Below are 17,235 nucleotides of genomic sequence, written 5' to 3'. Positions count from 1 at the left end.
GGAAAAGGCTTAATGTGTTTTGGATATTTTCCTTTCTTTTCTTTTTCTTTCTTTTTCTTTTCTTTTTCCTGTTAATGTTGTTGTTTGATCTATTGTTGTTTGCTGTTTGTGTTTGTGTTTTTAAGAAAACTTTCAATAAAGATATAAAAAAAAAATACACTCCTGGCAACTACTGAGTCATGGGTATCCAGTCTCAGAGAGAAGTCCAGGCAGATCTGAAGTCTCAAGGAATGGACTCAGATGGCACATAATTTTAAGATGTGCAAATACCCTCCTAGGCACCTACTCAGTCTGCTGGTGTCTTCCATGTCAGTGGGACAGTGAATCAACCTCAGGTTTTAGGCTAAGCTTTAAAGGAACTATCCAAGGTGCTGGACTTATGTTGGAGCCAGCCTTTAGCACCTTGGAAAGCTCACTTAAAGGCTGTGTGTATTCACTGCCTTTTTACACGGGAGCCATCAGCTGCTACTGCTTGCAGTTAAGTGATAGAATCTCAGAGTGGGTTGCTGATAGCTTACATTTTAGTGGGTCAGGGAATCAACTCTGGGTTTTATTCTAAACTTTATAAGTGCTGTCCAATATGATGCACCCTTGCCCTGAAACAGGATTTTGTTTGGAGAGGAGGATTTTTTTTCAAGCTGTGCATGGTTGAATCTGTGGATGCAGAATCCATGGATATGGAGGGTCTACTGGACTTTCTCTTGATTTCCTCCAGGAAGGTTTTTTTTTTTAAAAGCAGTGGTTTGCAATTTTTCCAAGATTTTCCAAATATCCAAGGTAAGAAAGACCTGCCGAAACTAAAACCTAAAGTAGATTCACCACCTCAGCAATGAAAGAACTCCAAGGTGCCACCAGTGAGGGTATTTTGCTCTTAATCCCTCTTTTAACCTGAATTAGTTTTGGCTGATGTTTCAGCCACTCTAAGTTATACATTCATTAACAATCCTGCAAAGAGCTGTCCCATGATAGTTCAGCTTTATGGGCTCTCTCTCCCTCTCCTCCTTCCCTTCCCCTTTGTTTTTGTACTGCCACGTTTGTGAAGGATAGTCTCCAATTATAGCCTTGATGCCAATTTAGAATTAATGCCTTCCAAGGATTCCTGCTGTGTACTCTTTTTACATTATAGTTTTATCCACTGCTATTTTATTTCATATTACAGAATTGTACCTTACTGTCTTATTGATTCATAAATATGGATAACGAAAACAGTATAAAATTATTATAGCACTTTCAAAAGAGAGAGAGAGAGAGAGAGAGAAGGGAGAGAACAGTTTACGTGATCAGAGAAGGTGCACAGCAGAAAATGGTTATAGACCCAAAACTGTAACCTTCAGATAGACTTTTATGAATGTCTAATGTGGCATATCATCATCATCATGATCATGATCATCATCATGATCATCATCATCACCACCACCATCACATACACAAAAAGTCCTTTTCTACCACCCTTCTACTAAGTTGCTGAGGAAGTTCTACTCTTGCTCCCATTGTTGGCCCTCTGGCAACAACATTGTGAGGCAGAATAAACTGAGAACAAACTGCCTTAAGATCAATCTGTATATTCTTTGCCAGAGTGGGATTTGAACTCAGGTCTTCCTGGTCCTCATTGGACATTGTAACAATTTCATCACATTGGTGCTCACAGAACACGAACAATCACAAAATAATTTTTTAGGACAAAATTCTGATCCAGGGGTTCATTCACATCACATAAAAATAGCACCACATTCTTCTTTAACTGCCATGGCAATTTCCTATTGAACTCTGGGGCTTGTAGTTTTGGGAGGTACTGGACCTTTATGGTTGAGAATTCTAAATACCTCATGAATCTCCAGATCCCAGGATTCCATGGGACAGAGCCATGGCTGTTAAAATGGAGTCATAGTGCCATAACTGTGCAATGTAAATGGGCCCCAAGACAAGTTAAGCCATGAGTCTGGATGGATGAACCTATTAGTTTACGTCTTCCCTGTATTTTAGTTTTTAAAGTCTCAAGTTCATTTCATCTATGATCTGAAGACATTTTCTTCTTCTAGACTTCAGTAAGAGAAGAGAGTAGTATCATCATCATTTGTTTTAGTGTTATTGTTTTAGTGTTCATTTCAGTTTTTAAAAAAATGAAAAATACCCAAATTTGAAACTTATCAATGCTGAGATGAAAAGGTCTGCATTTTTAAAAAAAATAAAAATCATGAATGTGTGGAAGACATGAACTAACAAATTCATCCAGCCAGACCAAGGGTTTAACTTGTAAGAATCTGGCCTTGAGTCCCTCTGTATTCAGCCATGTTGTTGGTGCTGAATTTGGGTTTCCACCTCTTCTCCCACTCTCAAAAAGTTCCTCATCTTAACATCTGTATGGCATGGCAGGGAGATAAAATATTGCCATTTCCAGCCTGGGAATAGTCTGGCCCCAGTCATAGGTACTATGTAATGACCTTCAGTTCAGTGCTGCTACAATGCCCCCTACAGACCTTCACGCTCCATACAAGACAGCCTCCTATGCTGTTGGATACATGGGGAGACTCTGAGTGAGGCTTCTCTAGTACTTCCATGTTTTTGAAATAGCAATAAGGAACAGATTAAAGTCATGATGTGCAGGGTTGACAATCAGGAAGTAGCTATTTACAAATTTGTTTTCTACCTAAACACCAATACAAGTATTGATTTCAGTTAACGTAGCCATGTATTTTTCTGCATAATTAATATTTTGTCCACATTAATAAATTATATGATGGCCACATGTCTATATTTGGAAATAGAGGATACAGGATGGGTATTTTGTTTTGTTTGTATAAAAGGGAAAGCTTTTTAAATCTCAAATGGTGAACATCTCTTAAAATAAGGGAGACCTGGCAACTCTTGTTCATGCCCATCTCCCTGTGTGGTTTAGCCTTGTATTTGTTCAGGTGAATACATGAACCAGCTATTGAATTCAGGCCAGGACACATGGAGAATTAACCACTTAACCATTTTTTAAAATAATTTTTATTTTATTGGATTAAAATGCATACATATATACATACAAACATATATTTACAAGTCCATGCAACACAAAAGATCTGAAACATATAACATCCTTACCATAATACAACCACTTTACACTTTCTCAACGCTTCCCTCTAATCACTCTCTCCTCTTCCTAACCCCCCACCTTATAAACACCAATTACAACAACATCAGACCTAACAACAAATTGACTTCCTAAGCTACCAGATAAGTTTTTATTGTTAACATTTGCCTATCGGCTTTTCATATTCCGTATTCCATATACGACTTCAAGTGATATTTCCAGTAGAAATATTGAAGTTACAACAACAGCAAAAAATATGTATTGTAAAAAAGAAAGCTTCTGTCTTTCTCCTTTCCACTGCCCAAATAAAGACAGTGAACTGTACAACCACATTACAAAAACTTCTGTGTTAGGTTCATAGTCGCTTCCTTACCCCATTCCTTTTCAAAAAATATTAATACCTTTTTCCAGTACTCTATTTGTTTTTCTCTGTTCGTACTATTTAAAGTTCGAGTCTCAATGTCCATCCCCATCCCTTCGTATAGTTTTAATAGCCATTTGTCGCTAGTTGGGATTGTTTCGCTTTTCCATCTTTGTGCATAGCACATACTTGCCAAAGAGACCATATGAAAGACCGCTCTCTCATCCTCTTTACTGACTACTTCACCCATCATTCCCAATAAATATAATTCCGGATTCAACATTAAGTTTGTTCCCATTATCTGGTTGATCAGATTATTTATCATCTTCCAAAATTGTTTAGCTTTATTGCATTCCCACCATGCATGGAAGAAGGTCCCCTTTTTTCCCCCTTCATTTCCAACATTCTACCTTACTGGTTTTATATATTTTGCCCATTTTGAAGGGAGAAAGATACCAAAAATACATCATTTTGTAACAGTTCTCTCTGATATTTTGTGAGCAAGTTAATTTCTTAATATCTTTCCACACCTTTTCCCATTGGTTTAATGCAATTGAATGGCCTACACATGTGGCCCATTTGATCATTTGGCTCTTGACTGTTTCCTCCTCCATTTCCAGAGATAGCAATATTGCATATATTTTCCCAATTAATTTATCATTATCTAGATACAAGATTTTACTCAGCTCTACTTTCTTTATATCTAATTCGAAACCAATTGTCTTTTCGTCCATTTTGTATCTCTCATATATTTGTCTATAGGTAAACCAATTGATATTTGTTCCCTCTTTTTCCTCGATTAATTCTTCCCTTGTTTTTATACTAATTTTATCTCTCTTCTTTACCCATAGGTCTTCATATTTTGGCCAATTAGTCCCTGGGTTCGACTCTTTTCTACTGATTGCTTTGTGCGGAGAGACCCATCCACAGATTTTAGGTAAGATATGTCTCCTATATTTTTTCCAAGTTTCGAAAAGGGATTTTCTGACAACATGGTTTGTAAAAGATTTGTTAAGTGCAGTGTTTCCGTATACCAGATAGTTGTGCCATCCTACATTAAGATCCTACATTAACCACTTAACCATATTAACCACCATTTCTTCTTATTCAAAATGGAAAGAACCTGAGATTTTAAAAAACTGAATGTGAGAAAAAGGGAAACTCATAAGCTGTTTACACTGGTGGGAAACCCCATAATCCTGTAGCTGCTGTGCAGTTTTCTAGTCTGTAGTGACTCCAATAGCACCATACTCACCATGGCAAGATCAGAGCAACTCGGAAGAAAGACAGTCCTATGATGATCACTTGTCCTATAGTGTGGAGTATTCCTGGCCACATGTCCATGTCTTCGCCACTGATCTGGATTTTGCAGGCAAACGTGAGATAAAAGGAAATGCCTTTTTCTCTGCAGTTTTGGAGAAAAGCCCCACATTGCCTGTGAATCCTGAGGAACATGCCCAGGCTGTAGCTGCTATAGAGTAAGTATGGGGTTTCCTCCTGGTCCAGACAAGCCCATAGACCATTCCTATAGATGGTTAGCAATGATCTGCAAATGAAACTTAAGCCAAATTGTGATGATTTAGGCAAATAGTGGTATTTGCATTCATTTAATATATTCATCTGGAATAAACATTATAACAAAGAAAAAAGAGGAGGAGGAGGAGGAGGAACCTTTACGCTACCCAGAAAGGCCTGCTGGGGTGGGGAGAGTCACAGTGACATCCTGGCCCCATTGGAGCTCTTAATCACTACCTCGTGGTTTGCATAATTCTTATATAATAAATCACAATTGCCTTGAGGGAGACATTTTGTATTTTTTAAAATGCCCCCAGCAAATGTGTAGCAGAAAATACAAGCCTTCCTCTCAATGAGTCACTCACCCCAAACACTGCAACCACTTTGGCTTTTATTAATGAATAAGATTTGGCATTTCAGTGGTACTTTCTAACAGATGGGATCCCAGAATGCATACAGTACAGTTTGAACCCAAAGTCACAAGATGAAAGACAGCAGCAGTGGTGGAAAATGGTACTTCTTTGTGAGCCAAGACCTCTGTGGAAATTCTATGTTCACATACAAACAATCCATCTCCTTGGTCTGCTCAGCATTCATAAATACCATCAAAGAATTCTGTCCAACATGGTGCCCTCAGGATATGTTATATACATCTCCCATTGTCCCCAGCCAGCATGGCTTTGGGTGTCAAAATGGCATGGCTGGCCTTCTGTACTGCGCACTGGGGCTGCAGTATGGAGCACCATTTGCTCCTTTATCTCAGACAAAGATGGGGTCTGGAGGACTATAAGTTTCAGAAAACTGACCTGGACAGAATCCCAAGTCTAAATCCTACCTCCTCAGTAAAAGCTGATAGCTTTGATATCTATGGTGAATTAGCTCTGGATTTTTAAAGGACCCATCCAAGGTGCCAAAGCTATTTTGGAGACAATTTTCAACACATTGGAGGCACCAAACCTTTGTTAAAACCTACGTCAGTTTTACTGTCCTGCTGACATTGGAGCCAACAGCCTTCACTGATCCTCCCTTTTATCTTACCACCAGTTCAGGGTCCTTAGCAAGTACAATAAACAAAGTGAAACTGTGGATACTGAATCCATAGATATGATGATTGTACTATACTCATGATTACCTAAAGTATCTGGTGAGACCGGAAGAAAAAGGCCCTTCTAGACTGCTGAGGAAGCTTGTGTAAAAGAAGCCTTGAGAGAAAAGGACACAAATGGGATTCCTGAGTGGAACAGTGGTCTAAGTACAGAGTCTGGGTAGTAGGGCCCATTGCATGCAGACTATGACATACAGAAGTCAGCAGCTTAACTGCAGCTTTCACTGATGCAAGCTAATATCGTCAAATCACACTGTGTAATATTTTTCGAAGAAGTAGCTGTGTTAGGCTTCATCTACACTGTAGAATCAATGTAGTTTTACACTGCTTTTACTGCCATGGCTCAATGCTATGGTATCCTGGGATCTGTAGTTTGTTGTGGCACCAGAGTGCTCTAACAGAGAAGGCTAAATATCTCACAAAACTACAAATCCCAGGATTCCCTAGTGGAGCCAGGACAGTTGAATCAGTGTCAAACTGCATTAATTCTGCAGTGTGGCAACAGCCTGAGTTTCCTGCAGCATAAAAAGGATGAAGGAAGGGAGAAAAAACAAAAAGAAATGTGGCAGCATTTTCAAAAGTAACTGAGTTTTATTTTCGCATGAGCTTTTGTGGATATAAACCCACTTCTATGGATGGAGTATTGTGCGATAATCACTCTGTAACTGCATCTGAAGAAGTAGGTTAAATCTACGAAAGCTCATGCAGAAATAAAACCCAGTTAGTCTTAAAGATGCTGTCATATTTCTTTTGCTTTTTTCTCTCCCCCCCTTCCTTTTTTGTTGAGTATTTGAAAAATGCCTTCTTCTTACAGGATCCTCAGTAGAGGACTGGCTACATGTGCCACAAGCCTGAGAAGCCATGAAATAGAGATAAGTTTGCTCTGTAGCAGCACCTCAATCATGGAGCTTCTTCCCAAAGGAAGTCAAGCTGGCTCTGTGTCTGTTGAGCTTCTCGCTGGTAGTTTAAACAGATTTTTTTTTGTAGGGTCTTTGGTTTTCAAAATTTGTTTTGAAACTGATTTTAATCTTCTTTTACTTTAGGGATTCTGGTGGGCAATTAGCAAGTTCCTCTAATAAACAAATAAAATAAGCAAACCTCTGTGCAACCGTTACATGTTTGACTAAGGGGAGAACTTAAACATTAGATTATTAACTTACATGTTGAAATTCAGAAGTTATTTGCTCAGAATCTCATGGCCTACTTACAATTGTCCAATCCATTGTACTCCATGTGAGAGTTAGACAGTGAAGAAAGTGGATAGGAAGAAAAGCAACTCATTTGAGATGTGGTGCTGGAGAAGAGTGCTGAGGTTAGTGTGGACAGCCAAAAATACAAACCGTTGGGTCCTTGGACAGATCAAGCCTCAACTCTTCCTAGACGTCAAGATGATTAAATTGAGGCTGGCATACTTTGGGCACAAGGAAAGGTAGAAGGCAGTAGAAAAAGAGGTAGACCACATGCCAGATAGTTAATCAATTAAGGAGGCCATGGGCTTGAATCTACAAGACCTATGCCAGTGATAGTGAATCTTTTAGAGACCGAGTGCCTGAACCAAAGGTGTTCCTGCCCTTGGTATTACCTGGTGCCAGGGAACGGGACTTCCAGGGGGAGGACTTTGACCTTCTGGAGGCAGGATTTCCCCAGAGACCTCTGAAGGCCTGGGAGGGCCCCCACCCACTCGTCTCTCCATGTGCCCTCAGAAATGGCTTCACATGCCAGAGAGGGCACATGTGCCATAGGTTCACCACCACAAACCTAGGCAGAGCAGTGGAGGACCTTGCCTAAAGTCATCTGAGGGCTTCCTGTGGATCATTGTACTTTCTGAAGTTAGGTGGGTGGCCATCAGTGTCCAGAGCCACCTGTAATGTCATTCTGCTATGAAGTAAAGACAGATCTATTCACCTATGAGACACTGGCTGCTCTGAGAGTTTTATCTCCTTTACTCCAGTATTATGTTGATGGTTGTGCCACTGTTCTCCTTTTTCCACCTAAATGTGTTTTTATATTGATTCTAACATCCTGCTTGTATACTTCGGTAACCATGTGTTTTCTTTTACAGAGGATGGCCTTTTCCTTGAAGGGGCTTTTTATCTAAAGGTCTGTCAGAAAGCCTGATAGAAAGTATCCTGTATTTGGAGTCCAAATCTGGTTTAAAGATAAAACACTGTGAGAAAGGAAGACTAACTTTGAGGTTGCTCATCAGCATTAGCAACAAGACAGAAGACTAAGCAGGCATATGCTCAGTGACTTCACTTGGTTGAAGTCATTCCTACTATGTGAGATGTTCTGCATTCTTATTTATATAAAGCTAATAATTCCTAAATTTGCATGAGTATACATACATTGGCATATACAGGGGGTAATTTATATGGCACCACTTTATGGCATCCCACCACCACAGTTTTGTAGAAGGATGTCTTTAAAACCTTCTTTTTAAAATACGTATTATCACACAGGAGGCTTGCCGTTGGTAAAATGTTGGTAAAACATTCCTGAAGTATGAATGTGTGATAGCCAGTCTTGCTTCTAAATAGTTAATGAGGTGTCCGCACTCCTCATCCATCCTAAAATCATTTGTGGAGCAGCCATTTCTTCATAACGGAAGTTCCTGTTATTGAAGAAATGGCTGCTCTCTGAATGCTTTGAGGATGGGAGAAGCGAGGGAAGACCTCAATGATGAATCAGAAGCACGACTGGCTATCACACCTTCATGCTTCAGGAGCATTTTGCTGGCATTTAACCCATGGTAAGCCTTCTGTATGATAATCCCCATAGTAAGTAAATATATCATAACTCCAACATTGAATATAGATATAAGTCAGTTTCTTTACTGTGGCTATAAACCTGAGCTCATGAAGCCATTTCTGATTGAGGCAGGTTACAGACCGCCCGTTTGGGGCAGCCTGCCCCTGCCCCTTTCCCCACTGTATCGGGGCCTCAGCTGCCAGAACGGCAGCCTATGAGGCCCCGATCTGCTGCTTTGCAGGCCGCAGGGAAGCGGCAAAAGGCCGCTTCCCCACGGCATGGAAAGGGGTGTCCTTGGGACTTCAATCCCCAAGGACACCTGGCGACAGTGGGGAGGAGGAGAAAGGGGCCGCTCGGCCCCTTTCTCCTCTGCGTCACTGGTGCAGCCGTCTGAAGGCTGCACCAGTGATGCAAACTGCAAAAGGAGCTCTGTTTCGGAGCTCCTTTTCGCACCGCGGAAAGGGCGCTCTAGGTGCCCTCACGCAGCGCGATGACGTCACATCCGTGCTGCCTCGTTTGGAGGCGCCGCATTTGTGACGTTGTAATGACGGTGCCCATGTGGAACGGGCGCCGCCATTTTGTATGGGCTCGGTCCGTACTAGGGTTAGGGGCGTCACTTCCTGACGCCCCTTTTTAACCCTAGTACGTGCTGAACACGTACTTTTAGGCCCGTTTGTAACGGGCCTAACTCCTTCTGCCATAAGAATCTGGATGCCAACAACTAAAGAATCTAAATTCTAACAGATGCAGAGTTAAGCTGTACACAGAGTGTTTGGCTTTCTAGAGATGGATGTCAGTAGATATCGATCTGATGTGGGATCTATTGTTGAGTAGACAACAGAAAGGGACCACACTGGTTCTCATAATCAAGCAGACATAAGGTCCTCCAAAGGGTTTGTCAAGTTTCGATCACTTGCTGGTAACTTGCTTTAGAGCATTTGTTCCTTATACAATTTAAGCTGTGGGACTGTGGTGTGAAGATCTATTCAGTCTCAGCATCAGAAACCTGTTCCTTGTCACCCTCCTGCTGTATTATTTGTGAGTAATAGTTTTCTGTACTGAAACCAGTTTGAAAGGAAAATGTGAAACTTGAAACACACACATGTACCCACCATGCATATATTTCTAAAAATGTTGCACCTATTATTATAACAAAGAACACTCACTATTTCTGAGGAAAGAAAGAGATGGGGGCTGAGAGAAAGCTTTTCTGTTTGGCACTGGCATGATTGAAGCTATTTTTTACAGTAGGAACTTGCATTTGTGTTTGATTTGATGTGCCAAAAGGCAGTCTCTGGGCAAGGTGCTTTTCTTTTAGATCACTACCATTTCAGCTTGTTGTGAGATACATCTGATCTGAAAAATCTACAGCTTCCCAGATACATACCTCTTTATATAAAAGTAAAAACACTATGCCCAGAGTCCAGCTGAGTATTTAAGGCAGATTTCAGTGTTTCAGCTAGATTCAGTGATCTGCCTCTCTCTCTCATAAATCAGTTCCCCCTGCACCCTAAAAACCTGCTATCACAAATTCAAAGAACTGAATCTAGCACTAAATGTTAAACAAGTGTATATATTTTACAAATAAAAATAACTTTGTGAACAATTTATTTAATAGTTTTTTACCAATTTGAAAAAAACAAATTTGTGTCTCATCTGTAAAACATGGTCTTTATAGTTTTAATGGGATGGATATGCTTAGTGCAAGGATATTAGTTTTTCAATATCAGGCTGGAAGGAACTATGAAGAAGTCTTAGATCCTGCACGTTCAGTAATTTTCAGTCTGGTTCTTTGAGAAGAAATTGGGCAACTGCACTGAAGCCTTGCTCTACTAAAAATGATTATGGGAAAGCATTAAAGTACATCTTGACTTTGTTCCACAGTTCAGTGTAGCAGTCAGATTTTTTTGATTTTTGGAACCAAAAATTCTGATAATGATCTTTTTGAAATTTGGCCCCAACTCAATCTCATTTCGGAGTGAAATCACTTCATTGTTCCTCTACTGCTGCTGTTTGCTCATTGCTGATATCTAGGGATAGATTGATAATCCAGGGCTTTATCACACAGGGAAAACTGGGGGCTTAAACAGGCATTTTCCAGGGACAGTCTCATGATCGCAGCAAAGATTTTCACACACATTACGCTTAGAGGGGACTTATCCTGGGAAGAACCAGGAACGCTCCAGGAACAAATCATTCAGGGGATTTCCCAGCAAATGATTTGTTGCTGGAGCATTCCTGGGTTAAGCCATCTCTAATGGCTACATTATGTGAAAATCTTTGCCGTGATTGTGTGACTTTCCCAGGAAAATGCTTATTTAACCCGCCAGTTTCCCCATGTGATAAAGTCCTACGTTTGGTAAAAGGAGGAAAAAATCCTAAAATCTATTAGACATGTGTTTGTGCAGTTTGTGCAGGTGTTCACAGTAGGGCATCATTTGATATGCACTTAGAATATAGAATTCTAAAATCCTAGAACTGGAAGGGCCATCTAGTCCAAATCCATTCTGCCATGCAGCAACTTAAATCAAAGCACACCCTACAGATGGCCATTCAGCCTCTGTTTAAAACCTCCAAAGACGGAGACTCCACCACGATCTGAAGCAGCATATTTCACTGTTGTGCAGTTCTTATCCTCAGGAAGGTCTTCGTAATGTTTAAGTGGAATATCTTTTCCTATAGTTTGTATCCATAGCTCCATGTCCTAGTCTCTGGAGCAGCAGAAAACAAGTTTGCTCCATCCTCAATATCAAATATTTAAATATTTATACATAGTTATCATGTCACTTCTTAGCCTTCTCTTCTTTAGGTTAAACATATTCAGTTCCTAAGCAGCCCCTCATAGGGCACAGATATGGTTTTTGCCAGTTCCTTCCTCTGAAATATAGCCTACAGCACCTAGAATTCATTGGTGGTCTTTGATCAAAGTACTAACCAGGACTAAGCCTGCTTATCTTTCAAGATCAGGCAGGATCTGGTGCCTTTTAGGTTATTTATGTGTTACTAATACAGTATGTGATACTGATACAGAGATGATGGAGAAACTGAAAGCCAGGAAAAGACATTATTTTTAAGCATCCTTGGCTGTCCTGGCAAGTGTGTTCTAGATCCTAGAAGGCTGCAAATAATCACAAATACTGCATTTCTTCCTCTGACTAATGTATTAAAGCAAAATGTTTCTGCATGTAACTTTTTCAGAAGTGGCTGAAGTTTGAAGCCAAAATGAGTCTCTTCAAGGCTTTATATTAGTCATCCTGGCACAAAAGTATACACAATATAAATTTCCTTTCCTTTCTTTCTCTCTTTCTGAAGTTTACCAGCAAGGCAAGAGACTAGTTAGCAACTACCCAAAGCAGCAGTGAAAGCATCAGTTCCTTGCTTCCTGAGGGACAGCCAGTTCCACAGAGATTTCTGCCACCAAGTGCCAGCCATGGTAGAAAGCCACCGTGAGGCACCACCATGAGCAAGGTAAACACAGATGCGGATAACTAAGAACTGCCCTCCCTTGCTCTCCTTTTGCCTCCCTCTCTTGCTCCCTCCTTCCAACATCCATCTTCATCATCCCCACTCCTGCCAGGTATCTCTGATACTGAAGGAGAAAGGGGTGGGGGACTGTGGAGGAGGGAATGGAAGATGGCCTCAGAGAAGGCAGCTGCCAATTGATGGCACCACATTGTGCCGGTGCTCACCCTTACTTTCGTGTACATGCACGCTCAACCCCACTCTTCCCCTGCCACATCATTGGCTCTTGTCAGCCTCTTTGCTTTCTCATGTCTGCCTAGCCTCATTATCGTTATAATCTCCTGCTTCTCAACCTCAACTGGCTCCTCTGCTGTAGAAAGGCAGGGAGAAGCTCTGTTTCTGAGGCCAGTATCTTGACAACCGCATGTGGGTAGAGAGCCAACAGGGTGTGTGTAAAGCAGGGTTGGAAACATGGCTTTTCACAGCCAGGCACTTCTGTGTCACTGTCCCAACTCTTGGCCCTCTCCTGTTGTTGTTGTTGCCGCTGTGTGCCTTCAAGTCATTTCTGGCTTATAGTGACCCTAAGGCAGACCTCCACAACTTGGCAGTAGGTAGGGGTCAAAATTAAAATAGGCTAAACTTCATCAGGCCGTAGATAGTTTTTAATTAAATAGATGAATTTAATAATTAATTTGAATCAATTAATATTAATCCATTCTCCTCCTCCTCTGCCACCACCTGGCCTTCTCCTGAGAGAAGCTGAGCAGCGGAGGAGCCTGGCAGAGCAATCATTCACTCCTCCTCCTCTTCCCATACAAGGATGAGGCTGAGCAGGGGAGGATCCTTGAAGTTGTTCCAAAAACTCATGCACAGTCCAAAATCCTTGGGTGGGCCAAATGTGGCCTCCAGGCCGTATGCTGTTCAGGCCTGCCCTAAGACAACTCTATCATGGAGTTTTCTTGCCAAGATTGTTTCAGAGGAAATTGCCATTGCCTTCCCCTGAGACTGAAAGAGTGTGACCTGCCTAAGGTCACCCAGTGGGTTTCATGGCCAAGCTGGAAATCAAACCCTCTTCTCCAGAGTCATATTCCAACATTCAAACTACTGCACCATGCTGGCTATCCTTCCCCTGTTGCTTCCTCCTTTTTTCTCACTGTCCCCCTGCTGCCCCCCTTTCCCTCCCTGCAATCTTTCTACAATCCCCCAGAGAGGCAGTACTGCCCACTTTGGGAATTACTGCTTTAAAGCTTCCCAGGGAGGGGATGGAGCTGGGAGGGAGAGTCTTGGCCAAGCTCAGGTGAGCTCCAGCTTTTACTCAGGGTAAAGTGCTCTCTTGGAGCCCTCTCAGGCACTATACTGCCTACACTGGTTTGCTACCCCTCTTCTGTCTTTTGGATTCCTACTGGCTGAAACAAGATAGCCATGTTCCTTGTCTTTAGGTGTAGACAGATGTCTGTGTAGTGGGCACCTCTGGTTCTCCTTTTTTCTGACATGTCTGAAAATGAAAAGTAGCCTACACTCAAGAGCAGAAGGGAGACGTTGGGGAGGGGGAGATGGCTGTTGCTAAACCCTTTCTTCTCCTACAACACACTGGCCCCAGAAAGCTCTTTTTCTTTCAAGAGGAGAAAAACATGAGGCTTATATCTTTCCTGAGGAAAACTATTTCCCCTTGGCAATAGTTTTGGAGGAGAGGGAATTGTAGCGAAGCATCAGAACATCTGTTTTGAATGTAGAATGTCACAGACTGAGTCTTAGATGAAAAAGATAAATTAGCAGAAGGTGATGGAAAAGACCTTAATCACTGTGCCAACTGCCAGCCATAGCAGAAAATTGTGGTTGTGTGCCTTCAAGTTGTTTCCAAGTAATGATGACCCTAAAGCCAACCTATAACGGGGTGTTCTTGGCAAGATTTGTTCAGAGAGGGCTTTGCTTTTGCCTTCATCTGAGGATGCGAAAATGTAACTTGCCCAATGTCACCTGGTGGGTTTCTATGCCTGAGAGGGATTTGAGGCCAGATCTCCAAAATCATAGTCCAACGCTCAAACCACTACACCACATTGGCTCCCTAAAGGATATAATACTGGGCTTGATATGCATTCAGTTTGTAAGGAAGCATTCTAGGCTGGGATTCTGTTGGGCAGATAGAGGCCTCATTGTGAATAAATCAAGGGAAATGGGCAGTCTGGTCTCCCAGTCACTTTTGCGTCAGTGTCAAGATTATTATGAGGCACTTGCTGCATACACATATCATGTCCGATCTCATACAATGGCTCTGTGTGCAGAGAGTATGACCAAGTGCATGAGCACAGACAGACACAGGCTTTAGAAGGGAAATGGCTCCTCTGTACTCAACCGCTTGTCTGAGGGAACTATTGAGAACAGATGATATTTTGTTTTGCTTTATTCTTTGGGTGGGAAATAAATAGTCTATGCATGTACGAGTTGGTTAGCTGAAACCCATCAAGGGAGCAGATTGTCTACTGTAGTTAATCCCATTTGTAGATAAGCAGACAAAGCACAAATATGTACTTTAGATAGATGTAAATCCAATAAGTGCAAATCATTGTGTGTGTAACATAGTCATCCCAATAGGTTACAAATCCCACCAGAACCTTCCTCAAGGGAAAGATGAATTTTAATAAGATTGTCTGCATATTTGCCCTCCTAGCTCCGCTAAGTAAAAGTGCAAGTGGTTTCCTTTAAAAAAGAAAAGAGAAATGGACCATAGCCTTCCTAACAGCCAGGGCTGAGCCAAAGACTGAGCAGCCTGGGGTTGAGCAGCAAATGTTGTGTATCCACTCAAGTCATCATAGCTAGAGCCAGTCATTTTGACACATAGTGCAGAAAATCCCACAAGGAAACCCTTCCTGGTAGTAATAATATAATAATAAATGTGCTGCCTTTCATGGCAACCAACATCTCTTTCCTAAAGCAGCTGTTTCATTCTTCCTAATGATAGGACCAGTCCCATTAATAATAGCTACGAAGCACTTTGGGAATAGATATCAAAATATTTCTGTATATCTATTTCAATCCCATGTATACTTATGTTCCACAGACAGAGATGCTTAAGAAATACCGTTTTGTATCCTGGAAGAAGGGTCACTATTCCAAAGACTCCCAACAACAAATTGATTCTGGGGGTGGCAGGTGGAGGCAGATTATTTTGATGTCCTGGTGAGAATACACTGCAGGTCTTTTTAGCATACTATTCACAGCCAGATTAAGACATGCTGAGGTCCTAAGTGATGTCAAGTTGAAGTTGTCCCATAGCATTATAGCATTATATATGGCATTATTTTAAATAAGATTTTGAGGTCCCTTATATTCTGAGGCCATAAACTGTAGTTTATCTGGCCTGCATGTAAAGATGGCATGGACCATATATTTCATGATTAGTGTCCTAGCAGCAGCATTGCAGTGTCATTAAATGAACAACACAGGCAGATACATTTAGAAGGGCAAAGAAAGAGGATCACATATACACGAAAGGCTTGCAATTGTGGACAGAGAAGGGGAGGCAGGTTCTCCAGCCAAACCCTAAATCTCCAAATCACATGGACTAAAAACCAACCAACCTACAGATTTATATAAATGCATAATTAGCAAAATTCCTATCAGACTTGATGACAAAGGCCATATTACGCTAAAGACAAAGATTTTGTTGTCATTTTAGAGTACCTGGGAAAAGACGGCCATATCTGAAACATTTGGATGCACTGGGAGATGTCATCTGAGAGGGGCTCCAATTCTGGCACCATTGATGGAGGGGGGGGTAGTGTTGGGGTTGTTCTGTCATTTTTCCCAGCAACAAATTGCTCAGGCTGTGGAACTAGCTTTGACACCAGGGCTTTAGAGGATCCAATAGATCTGAGTGCCCAAGGGACAGTGGATTTTGAACACCAGACATTCCTTTCCACAGACCCAGTTGCTACAGAGTCCAAATATGTGTTAAGCAACATCATCAAACCCTTTTTTGAAGTTTTCATCTCCAGCAGGAAAAGATGTTTTGCCTCTTAATTGCCTATTCCAGATCTAGCTGTTGCTAAATACTTTGCATGTCTGGAGAACTGTGGTCATTGTCCTTTATTAATCCGACACTTCAACCTTGTGTGTTTTGGTTTCAGTACAGTGAGGCAGGCAATTGTGTGTGTGTGTGGGGGGGGGGGAGAGACAAATCCTTCCCCAAACTGGACTTGCAACTCCATATACCTTCATTTTTCTTGCATCACCTCCTGTCACCATTATGAGAAGGACTGCAGAGGAAAAGGAAGATATTTAGGGACATCACAGGATTCTTGGGTCTTTGTGAGGGTTGGGGGATGGTACATTCAGGTGTTTGCACAAATTTCAGATGCTTTCTGCATGGTTTGGGGGCAAAAATTGTCCCAAAATTTGCAAATTTTTATGAAAAATTGAGGGTTTGGAGGGAATGGTTGGGGGCTTCAGGGGCCACATAAGTGAGGTGAAGGGGCCACATACAGAGTGCCCTTTATCCATCCCTGCTCCACATAATTGCTATGGGATAGCAATATTGCAGTGAGAAATATTCAGGTTGGCTGATATTGCAGTGTAGATGGCAACTGGTTTTGACTGAGAGAGCTTACCATTCTGGCAACAGGTAGCAGAGACACTGAAGCTCCAGTGCTTGACTGTTCAAAGTCTGATTTCAGGAAAGTCTGGTTTCATTCCCCCTCCCCAGTATCTTACTGTTCATTACTTCCTCTAATCAGAGCTTACAACACTTGCTTCTTTGAGACTATATATCCCACAATCCTCTGGGTAGTACAGCTATGAGTTATTAATTGGCATAGTGAGTGTCTTGTATGCAGATATGCTGGGTACTAAGGAAAATCCAGGGATCCATGCTGACAGGTGCAGCCTTTCATCTATGCTAGAAACAATCAGCTTTTGTTCAAAAGGAAAAAAAAAAGGTCTATCCAACTTGCAAGTCTCTAAAACCAGCAG

This window comes from Sceloporus undulatus, chromosome 1 (assembly GCF_019175285.1).
Source record: "Sceloporus undulatus isolate JIND9_A2432 ecotype Alabama chromosome 1, SceUnd_v1.1, whole genome shotgun sequence".
In the NCBI taxonomy this organism is placed as follows: domain Eukaryota; kingdom Metazoa; phylum Chordata; class Lepidosauria; order Squamata; family Phrynosomatidae; genus Sceloporus; species Sceloporus undulatus.
The sequence above is the reverse complement of the archived record's forward strand: the minus strand, read 5'-3'. Positions refer to the sequence as shown.